Below are 12,061 nucleotides of genomic sequence, written 5' to 3'. Positions count from 1 at the left end.
CGATTCTGCTTGAATCCAATGCATTTCATTCATAGATCTGGGTTCCTAGGGCTCGATTAACACGTAAAGTTTCCAACTTTATGTGTATATAATCATCAATGGGGATTCTAGGGCACAAAACACACTAGAAGGGGTAGATCTAGGACTTTCATGCAATATGGCCACATAAAGGTATTAGATCTAGGCTTCTAGAACTCGAACATAGCCAGATCTAGCAGCTATTCAACCCATTAAGATCCATATACTACTAACAAGCTTGGAAATGGTCCAAAGATAGCTTTATGGTGTTCTAATGGGGATTTGAGCATGAAAACATAATAGATCCAAATTGTACCTCAAAGAACTCTGAATTTGGTCCTAGATCCTTGCTCTTCACCTTCTCTTTTTGTCTTTCCTTCCTTCTCGTCTTCAATCTTCAAGGAACAAGCACAAGAACACCTAAAATGTCAAGGAAAGGGTTAGGGTTCGGTATATAATGCTCTGAGGGTGAAGGAGGCTAACTTGAGGCGCATAAGGGGGTTTAAATAGGGTACAAACCCCTGAGGGTTTCTTCCAAACTGATGGACTCGCCGAGTCCAGAATATGGACTCGCCGAGTCCAGAATATGGACTCGCCGAGTCGCCAACTTAAACGTGCTCAAAATCTCGTCCCTACTCGGCGAGTCTAGCCTACGACTCGCCGAGTCCAAGGCTAAAAATGTAAAACACTCAGATAAATCATACATACCAGGAACCAGGTGCTACAAATCTCCCCCGCTTATTTTAGACTTCGCCCTCGAAGTCTGTTGCTAGATCCTGAAACAGCTCGGGTTAATGCTCCGTCATTTCCTTCACCAGCTCCCAAGTCCACTCTGAACCCTTCCAGTGCTACCATTGCACCTTTACAAGTTCCACCCTCTTGTTCCTCAGATCCCTCGACTTCCAGTCGAGGATTGCCACTGGTCGCTCAATGTAATTCAGGCTGCCATCGACCTTAATATCCTCTAAGGGTACCACTACTGAGTTGTCCACCAGACACTTTCGCAACTAAGAAACATGGAAAGTGTTGTGTATCTGACTAAGTTTGGCTGGCAGATCCAGCCTATACGCCACCTTGTCCACCTAGGCCAGAACACTGAAAGGTCCAATGTATCTGGGGCCCAACTTGCCCTGTTTCCTGAATCGGATGACGCCCTTCCATGGCGACACCTTCAGGAGAACCATATCCCCGACCTAGAATTCCAGGTCTGATCGGCACTTGTTGGCGTAACTCTTCTGCCGAATCAGAGCAGTCTGAAGCCTACTCTGAACCTGTTGAATCCTCTAGGTCGTCTTGAGCACCACTTCGGTGCTCCCCATGACCCTCTGGCCTACCTCACCCCAACATATTGGGGTCCTGCACCTCCTTCCGTATAACATCTCTAAAGGAGGATGGTCAATACTCGCGTGGTAGCTGTTCTTGTATGAGAACTCAGCCAAAGGAAGATAGGTATCCTAGCTACCACCGAAGTCTATCACGCATGCCCGCAACATATCCTCCAGAGTCTGGATGGTCCTCTCACTCTGACCATCTGTCTGCGGGTGAAAAGAAGTGCTAAAATGTAGACGAGTACCCAGCTCGTCATGGAACTTCTTCCAGAACCTGGAAGTAAACCGCACATCTCTGTCCGAAATCACTGTAACTGGCACTCCGTGCCACACCACCACCTCCCTGATATAGATATCGGCCAACTTCTTGGCCGAGATGCTCTCCTGAATCGGGATAAATTGGGCGCTCATGGTCAATCGATCGATGATGACCCAGATCGAATCCGCTCCCCGCGTGATCCTGGGAAGCTTGGTGATAAAATCCATTGCGATGTCTTCCCATTCATAGCGGAATATCCAACGGCTGCATCTTGTCGTGCTGTCTCTGATGCTTGGCCTTGACCTTCCAGCAGGTCAAGCACCGCTCCACATACCATGCCACATCCTGCTTCATGCAGGGCCACCAATAGTCTAGACGAAGATCCCTGTACATCTTCGTCGCCTAGGGATGAATGGAGAACCGGGATTTGTGCGCCTCCTCCATCAGAACCTGACGCACACCTCCATGATAAGGGACCCACACCCTACAGTGAAGAGTCAACAACCCTCGGCTATCATAGTCGAAGGAGGAAACCTGCCCCACAATCCGATCACTCTTCCGATGTTCCTCCTTCATAGCCTCCTGCTGGGCCTCTCGAATCCGCTCCAGAAGCGGAGTCACCACTGTCATCCTCAGGCAGATATCTCGGATCGGCGTTGCCTTGCAGCTAAGCGCGTCAGCCACCACATTGGCTTTCCCCGGATGGTAAAGGATCTCACAATCATTATCCTTCACCACGTCGAGCCACCGATGCTGCCTCATGTTTAGATTTGGCTGGTCCGTAAGATACCTCAGGCTCTTGTGGTCCGTGTAAATGGTACAACGAACCCCATAGAGGTAATGACGCTAAATCTCGAGGGAGAACACAACAGCCCCCAGCTCCAAATCATGCGTCGGGTACTTCGCCACGTGAGGCTTCAGCTGCCTTGAAGCGTAAGCAATAACGTGCCCTCTCTGCATCAACACTATTCCGAAACCTGAGATGGACGCATCGCAGTACACAACAAAATCCTCCATACCCTTTGACAGGGCTAAGATTGTTGCCTCGAACAATCTCTGTCTCAAAGTCTCGAATGCGGCTTGCTGCTTGGGCCCCCAACGAAAAACCACGGCTTTCCTCATCAGCCTAGTCAGAGGTACGACTATCTTGTAGAAGTCCTGAATAAATCTCCGATAGTAGCCTGCCAATCCTAGGAAGCTGCGAATCTCAGATGGAGACCTCGGTACCTCCCATCTCATCACGGCCTCCACCTTGGCCGGATCCACTAATATCCCGTCCTGGTTGACAAGGTGCCCCAAAAACTGCAACTCGTGCAACCAGAACTCACACTTGGAGAACTGAGCATATAAGCTCTCCCTCCTCAAAGTACTCAAAACCTCACGCAAGTGCTCCTCATGCTGCTCTCGCGTCTTGGAATAAACCAAGATATCGTCAATGAAAACAATCACAGACCGATCCAACATCGGCCGGCACATGCGATTCATGAGATCCATGAACGCGAAAGGAGCATTGGTGAGCCCAAAAGGCATCACCACAAACTCGTAATGACCATAGCGTGTACGAAAAGCAGTTTTCTGCACATCCTCTTCTCTGACCCTCATCTGATGATACCCTAATCACAAATCAATCTTGGAGAATCAACATGCTCCCTGAAGCTGGTCAAAGAGATCATCGATCCTCGGGACTAGGTAACGGTTCTACACCATTACCTTGTTCAGCTCCCGGTAGTCTATATACATCCAATGTGACCCATCCTTCTTCTTCACAAACAGAATCGGGGCTCCCCAGGGTGAACTGCTTGGTCTAATGAATCCCTTGTCTAACAGCTCCTGCAGTTGTGTAGACAATTCCTACATCTTAGGAGGAGCCAACCGATACGGCGCCTTGGCTATCGGAGCCGCGCCAGGGACAGGTCGATCCTAAACTCCACCTGCCTCTCTAGAGGTATCCCAGGCAACTTCTCGGGGAATACATCCATAAACTCCCGCACCACGGGTACATCACCCACAGTCGCCTTACCCGCCTCCCGGGTGTCCATAATATACACGATATACCCTACGCAACCCTGCTGAAGGTAGCGCCTAGCTCTCGCTGCCGAACATACAGCTGGTCCTCATTGTGGCCTCTCGCCCTGAACTACCAACTCTCCCCCACTTGGGGTCCTGATCCGTACCAGCTGATGTGCATAATCTATCACTGCCCCATTGGGGCTCAACCAATCCATGCCTATAATAACCTTGTTCCACCGCAACGGCATAGGAACCAAGTGTACTAGGTAACGTTCCTCGAACAGCCTCAAAACACAATCTCGGTAGACCTCCGATGCACGCACTGATTGGTCGTCTGCAATCTCGACCTCTAGAGGGTAGTCCAACATTCCCAAAGACTCGAGAAACTTCCTGCTAAGTGCAAGAGAGACAAATGATCGAGTAGCACCCGAATCAAACAATACCTGAACTGGGATATCGTTCACATGGAACGATCCTAAACACATATACACGGGGCACATATCAATATCATAACATTATACAAATAAATCAAAGGGAAAGAATCATACCTATCACCACATCGGGTGCAGCGCGTGCCTCCTCGGCTGTCAGCTGAAATACTCGGCTCCGAACCACTGGAGCCTCCGACTTGACCTTCCGGTCATCCGCAACCCGTGCTGTCGCTAACGTTGGCACCACTGCCGGTGCTGCTGCTGTCAACTTGGGACAATTGGCCTTTTTATGGCCCCTCTGATTGCAATGGAAGCAAATCAGGTCTGATGTCTGAATCGTAGAAGCAGGTGCAGTACAATCTCTGCCAAAATGCCCAACCTTGTCGCACTTATAGTAGCCTGAACCCGGCCCAGTGCGACAAACTTCCTCATGTGCCCGACAGCATTTCCCATAGCGGTCCCGGCCCGTCTGGCCTTTCGGCCTACCATCGGGTCCCTTGGGCTTCTTTCCCGAAGCCCCCATCGCCTGCCCATCAGCGGCCTTCCTCTTCTGTATGTGCTCCAAATCAATCTCTCTCTCCCTAGCCCTGGCAATCATAGACTCCAGGGTAGGGCAAGCAGAGAAACTAACATGCTCCCGTGTATCATCCCATAGCATGTCATGGTATTGGGTCCTCCTCATATCCTCATCCCCCGCATACTGGGGTACCAACAAGGCCCTCTCCCGGAACATGGCGGTGATCTCATATCCAAGAATTCTCTAGCCAGCTACTGAAGCTCCACAGCTGGTGCAAACTCAGCCCTGAATCGAGTCACGAAATCTGATCATGACATAGCCTCAATGGCTGGGGCTCCCAACGTATCGCCAGTCAACTCCCACCAATCTCTGGCTCTATCCCTCAAACAACCTGCAGCAAAACGGACCTTCGACCCTTCCGGGCAGAAGCTCGTTAGTTGCGCAGACTCGATTACTGCGATCCACCTCCTAGCAGCAATAGGGTCCTTCACCCCATGAATATCTGGCGCACCACTCCCACAGAAGTCCTTAAAGGACAGTTTGCGTGTACCCACCTGGCTTGACGCTAGATCACTCCTGAATGCCCGTAGGCGATCCTCCATCAGCTCGACGATCCCTTCCTTGATCGACCCGAAAATGACCGGGGTCGCCTCAAGGACACCTCTCGTAATCTCAGACGCGATGAACTCGCGTAACCCATCATCAACTTGCTCGGATCTCGCTCCCAAACCCGATCCTGAACCAGATCCTGATCCCCCTGTTCCATGTCATGTGACCACCATTCTGAAAATAATAACACAACTGACAAGATCACATATACCCCGAAAGGTCTCACACACTCTCCAAGTTTCCAGGTTCCGTCTCGGCCCTCCTTGAATCGAGTACGGATTCTCTGCTTTCAGTAGTACGGGCCCATACTACCTTCCACATCTATCCGTACTTTCCTCAAGGATTGCCTTTGTCACACCCCAAAAGCAAGAACGGCGGAAACGCTCCGGGGTGGAGGACGTCATGTACAGTATCACAACAGTGTAAAGTAGTAAACAAGCAACAACATCATCCATTGCATTAAAAGTAAACTTGTAATACATGTGTGTTGTTTCGTTGTAATAAGACACCAAAACATACAATCAAAATAAAAGACGAGTCTTGTCTGTGCTCCGTCTTCTCAAAACCTGGCCATCGTACCTGTCTACTGGTGACCTAAGAGTACAAGTTATTTTGAAATCGAGTATCAGCCTAAAGCTGGTGAATTCATAAGTATTTAAGTTTCATTGCCTTGTTTTGGAAAGCTGTTATGAATGCCATGTAACTCTTTAAATGAAATAGTTGATATAAATATGAAAAACCTAGAAAATCCCTTATTTCCTACTAGTATGGAATGTAGTCTTCTACCAAGACCCGAATGTTTTGCTATAAAAATGATAGTTTTCCTTTCCCTTTTGACTATTACTAACAGTTCTTAGTCTAACTCATCGTTTATGTGAATGGATCACAAAATAAAGTAATAGGAATAATGTAATCATGTATTTGTTATCCTTTTGTATTAGGATTAACACGACATCGCGATTTGCGAAATGTATAACCTTTGAACATCCATAGATTGTTCAATTTTCCTCTGTAGCGACAGCAGGTTTAAGGAATGGTTAGTCCCGTAAAGGTACACCTAGTATAAGTATTAACCGTAGGCATCCGTAGATGATCATTTACCTCTGTAGCGAACAGTAGGCTAAAGGAATGGTAAGTCCCATAAAGGTACCCCTAGTATAAGTAATAATCGTAGGCATCTGTAGATGTTCATCGACCACTGTTGCTAACAGGTGGGTTTCGGAATGGTTAGTCTCGTCTAGATATCCCGTTGAACTGGGATAGGCAGGACAATTTACACAGAAGGTACTAATAAATCATCCTCATAAATTGAGATACAAGTATTCATGTAAGGTATTCATGTAAGGTATTCATGTAAGCGTATTCATGTAAGCGTACTCATGTAACATGTAATGTATAGTATAGACTCATGAATGAACTGACTTTGATGTAATTCCTTGTAATAGGAATAATGTTTTGTATCTTCTAACTATCCCTATAATAGTTAACTGGAAGTTAATTGGTTATCCAAGCAGGTTTGTACAACCTTTCTACACAAGAGTGTGGGGAACTAAATGAAGAATGAAAACTATAACATGAATACATATATTAGAACATAAGTGTATAGATATAGTTTTGTTCAAGAAGGTAAAAATGTTTTTGTAAGACATCTATTAGTTTTTGAACAATAATAAACAATGACTTGATGCCATTTTAATAAACATTTCAAAACATAATACTTTAGCTACCAAGGTATTTTTAAGATAGAAAACCATTTCATGCATCTCATTTTGTAGTATGTGAAATCTGCTGGATGAAAACACAATTATAAATACATATGATTTCTTTAATAACATGTTGTTTTCTACTTGTATTCCCCCCCCTATTAAAGCATTTAAAATCATTTAAAACATTAATTAAGGGGTATGAACTTGTTGGATTAGTGTCTAAGTCCATAACTATTTTGGTATGTACTTGACCCGATGGTACATGGTCCTTTTGGGTTGCCTTCACCAAAGCAACTTGATAGGATGAATTATGGAGAGAAAGGATAAATATGATTTATTAATATATATTATGGGAATAATATATTAAAGGAGAAATCATATTGTTTAATTAATATTAGTCAAGAATTAATAAGAATTAAGTTTGTGACTAAAAGAGATTAATTAAACTTAAGGGACTGGAATTGTAATTATAAGATAATTGCAATTGGGCTATGGATTGCCTTATATTATAAGGGTGGACGAATTCTATGGGGAAACCCATTGGAAATCGTCCAAGGCCTTAAGGAAAGGAGTCCATGGGTTGCTTAGGGCTTAAGCATCCAAATTAGGGTTTCCTTGTTAGATAACCCTAATAGCCTCACTATATATAGAGCCCTTATGCTCCAAAAACGTGGTGAACTAAAAATATAGGGTTTCCACACGTTTTTAAGAGCCCTCTTCTCTTCTCTTCTTCTTCATCCTCTTGCTCTTGGTGTTTGTGAACCATTAGAGGAGTGACATTTGTGACTCTAAGCTTTCTAAAGTCATTACAAGGAGGATTTGAGATTGTTATTGCTACATAACAATCAAGGTATGATCTAAACCCTAATTATATGTTATATTGATTATCATATGCTAGATCTAGGGTTTATAGTCTTGGATAAATTGCATGTATAATAGAGAAACCTAGATCCTAGCATTAGGGTTTGTATGAGCACATAGGATGTTCTTATGTCCAAAACCCATCAGTCGTATCAGAGCCATGATTGGTTTCTATTGTATTGATGCTTTGTATGCTTGTTCATGCTTGAAAAATTCGTTTTTGTGACCCTGCCTGATGGACTCGGCGAGTCCCATTGTGGACTCGGCGAGTAGCCCCCTACTCGGCGAGTCCATATGGGTACTCGGAGAGTTCAAGCGTCAGAAAGAGCAAATATCGGGATTTCTTGTTGTTTATCTTTGAGATTTTTGCCTTTATCATATTAGATCAATATAAATCCGATTTTATGAGGTTGATTTTTAAGAACTTTGGGTGATTACAATGCAAATATGATACAAAATTACGTAGTATGATGTGGTTAGGTACCTAATCTTATATAAGGTTGTTAGGTATATTCACTTTTCCCTATATATATATATATATATATATATATATATATATATATATATATATATATATGAGTATATTCTTGATCTAATTGAAGATATTTATCAATTAATAAAATATTTACTTCCTTATACAATTAAAGTTAATTATTTGTATTAATTGGGTAACTTATTTTGCAAGAAATTGAAATTAGGTCAAATATAGATAATGATGAAATTAATTGTTTAATTTATATTATTTGTTATTTGATCTTTGAGTTATGAAAAGTTTCAATTTTTCCCCTTTAGGTTTTATAGTGTAAATTTAAACTCAAAAGGTTTAGTTTTGAAATTTAAATAGTTGAAACCCTAATGTTTTGAAATGTTTCAAAACTTGCCCTCAAGTTTTGGAATTTAAATTTTGATTAAAAGTTTAATTTTGATGTATATTTAAATTCTAAACCCTAAGTTTTTGAAATGTTTCAAAACTTGCCCTCAAGTTTTGGAATTTAAAAGTTGATTAAAAGTTTAATCTAGGAATGTTAAATTCTAAAACCCTAGTAGTGTTTTGAAAAGTCCATATCACACCCTTATGGTTTTATTAATTAATTAAGGTGTATAATTAAAAGAGGTTTAATAAATCCATAAAAGTTTTGGTTATATTTAATTGAATTAAAAGTATAATCGTTAAATTTGACCACCTAGTATTTTAAAAGTGTAAAATACACCCTATACTATATATAACATTAAAAGTCTAACATTATATATATGTATGAGTAAAAGTCAGTCTTACCGTTAGTAGGCCTCATTCACGAAGCTGGTCTATAAGGGGTGTTTAAGGAAATTGCCTATAAAATGGCGATTGAATGGGTATCCACTCTTACCCACCGCACTCTTGACTAGTGGAGGGTCATTAGCCAAACGGGTAGGATAGGACAAAAACCTTCCATTATAAGTATAATGAAGTACAAAAGTAACTAAATGTTTTACAAATTCCCAATCTTAGTTACTTAGGCAAAAGTGAATTGATGCAATTCCATGAAATTACACTTTGTGCCCTTGCGAAGACGTTAGTGGAGCGTGTGTGGTTTACCGGCACACTAAATGGTTCTAAGCAAAGGTAGCAAAGGGTGACTCAATGTTTGTCATAGTTCGGTGGAGCGTGTGTGGTTTACCGGCACATCGAATAGGTGACTGTCATATGTGAGGGCACCATGTAAGTTTGCATGGTTATTCACACCCGCTTTGTGATCCTCGGCATCCTAGTCACAAACAAGAGGGGCATATCGAGATTTAAACATGCCATTGAAATGTTCAATGAATTTCAAAGGATCTAGGAGTTTTCATAGATTAAAAACTTAAATTTCTTTTTCGTTTTTCGTGGTGGAAATTAGTGAATCGTCATTCACTTACCTTCAAATATTCTGCAACTAGATTACGGCATCCCTTTTCTTGGTTGTAGCGTATTGTGTTGCGTCCTAGCCTTAGTATCTCATTTGGGTGATTTACTAAGGACTCAATCAATCAACTAACTTGAATTTGTTTTCTCCCATTTTGTAGATGTCAAAGTACGACAACTATGGTCTTCCCAAATCCCATGGAACAAGCTTTCCACATGAATATGATATTCAACAATTCGATCGAGGAACAAGAAATCATGCTTCACTTCCTCCACCTCCTCCAATTATTCTCCCTAACCCACAAGTTCGAAGGCTTGAAAAGTTCAAGCTCACTCAAGCCCTTTTGGCAAGTAAAAATGAAGAGGAAAAGTCGGTGTGTGTACACGTCCTAGGGATGAAGTCACACATTGATAGGTTAAGAATGTTGGGATCCTTTGTCTGTGAGGAGATGGCTGTTGATTGGGTTCTTCAGTCACTTCCTAACTCGTATAGTGAGTTCGTAAGAGAGTACTATTTGATGAATTGCGACGTGACCCTTATAGATCTCACCTATATGCTTATTGCTGCTAAATCAGCAATGGTTTGGCGCAATAGAAAAGCAAAGTTGAATTGTGAATCTGCCTTCAACACCTCTATGGATATAGACAATGGCAACGAAAGACATGCTATGATAGAAAAGTTTGATCATAAGAGAAAGGCAATGTCTGAAGTAGTTCCATGTCCTGTTCCAAAAGAGTCAATTTGCTTTTATTGCCAAGAGAAGGGGCATTGGAGACGAAGCTGCCCTATTTACCTAAGAGATCTAAGAGATAGGAGAGTCAAAACGTATAGCTTTTCTTTAGGTAATATCCATTGATTAACTCTTTTAAGCTCCTATTCTAGATTCTTAATACATAATGTGATAAGATTACAATTGATGTTTTGTAGGATCAAAGATAAGAGAAGAAGTTTAAGGGAAGAAGTGAGTAGAATCTAACCGTGAAGGAATGGATTTCGATCGCATTACTTGAAGATTAGATTCTCGAGCTGCTACTTAGAGTTAGAATTAGATTGCTAAGAAAGATGTATTAGCATAGTTTTTCAATAAATTGCATTGTAAGGACAAATTTTTCCGCAATAAAATAAATTTTGATTTTTATATTATTTATTTATCCTTGCAATGGCATATATGAAAAATTGATGATTGGATGTTTCTATTATTAGCAATAATGGATTTGATTCTTATTTATATTATTTATGGAAATGTCGAGAATTTACCAAATAGGTAGAGTTTCTCATCGCCCAAGTTTCAATTGGACAGAAACTTGGAATCATGCAACTTGGTTGCACGATGAATGAGAAATTTCATATTTGGAAATTAGACTAATTCAATGACAAAGTGTCAAGTGAAGGACTAGGAGATCAAGTACACAAAGTTGCGTGTTGATCAAGTCCACCATAAGAGTAACAAAGATATTCATCATGATTTGCTAAAGGTTTAGTATATATGATTATACTTATAAGATTAAGTGTAATTCTGAATTGATTGAAAAAATTTTAATCAATAGCAGAACGAATAAGAAGAATCAAGTAGGCAGAAAGATAAAAGTTTCTCCATTCTAAGAAGAAGGGAGAGTACCTTTTATGCTTTATGATAGGTCTTAATGATTAAGAACCATATCTCCATTGATCCTCTAGGTAAGTCTTAGTACAATTGTATGTCTAAGAAGAGGAATCAAGAATTGAAGAAATGGTTAAATCAAGAAGTCAATCATACTTCGTTCCAAAACAAGTCTTAGAGTTAAGATTGTGACATTGAGTGATAAGTATTAACAAGGTTTATAACATTCATTAAATGTGGAAAGTTGTGATGTCTTGGATAAGACAAAGACCAACTAGGACCAATTTATGAACTGTTTTGATAAAAATTAAAAAAAATAAATAAAAAAAAAATAAAAACTACACTAAGTCTTGAATATTTGTTTGTCAAGAAATGTTTATTGACAAGAGAATCTTATATGTCAAGGAGTCAGTGGGAGTCTTAATGGTCTTCAAAGGTTTCAAGAACAAATCAAAAATAAACCTTATCGATCATCATTAGCATACGAGTTGAGGTTTACAACCTATCGGGTTGACACTATATTGTTTCTGTGCCGTTCCAATTGAGTTAATTATGCACGTGAGCCCTATGAGTTCTCATTTGAATGCATAAAAGGGCAAGGACCTTGATCAATGAAAGGTACATTGATAGGAAAGGGTGAGCTGCTTAACTACTTGGAAGACAAGGTGGGCAGCTGTGCTACCATAAGACAAGAAATCAAGATTTAGAAAGTTCGGTCCATATGAGTTTGAATTTGTCGCAAACTTTGGTTTTGAAAAATTCACATGGACAGGAACACATACACCATTAAAATCTAAGTGTCATAAGATTCCTTCCTTCATGAAAGTGACTGTGAGGAA

Source organism: Lactuca serriola, chromosome 3, assembly GCF_051521515.1.
Source record: "Lactuca serriola cultivar US96UC23 chromosome 3, Lser_US96UC23_V15, whole genome shotgun sequence".
NCBI classification, from domain to species: Eukaryota; Viridiplantae; Streptophyta; class Magnoliopsida; order Asterales; family Asteraceae; genus Lactuca; species Lactuca serriola.
The sequence above is the reverse complement of the archived record's forward strand: the minus strand, read 5'-3'. Positions refer to the sequence as shown.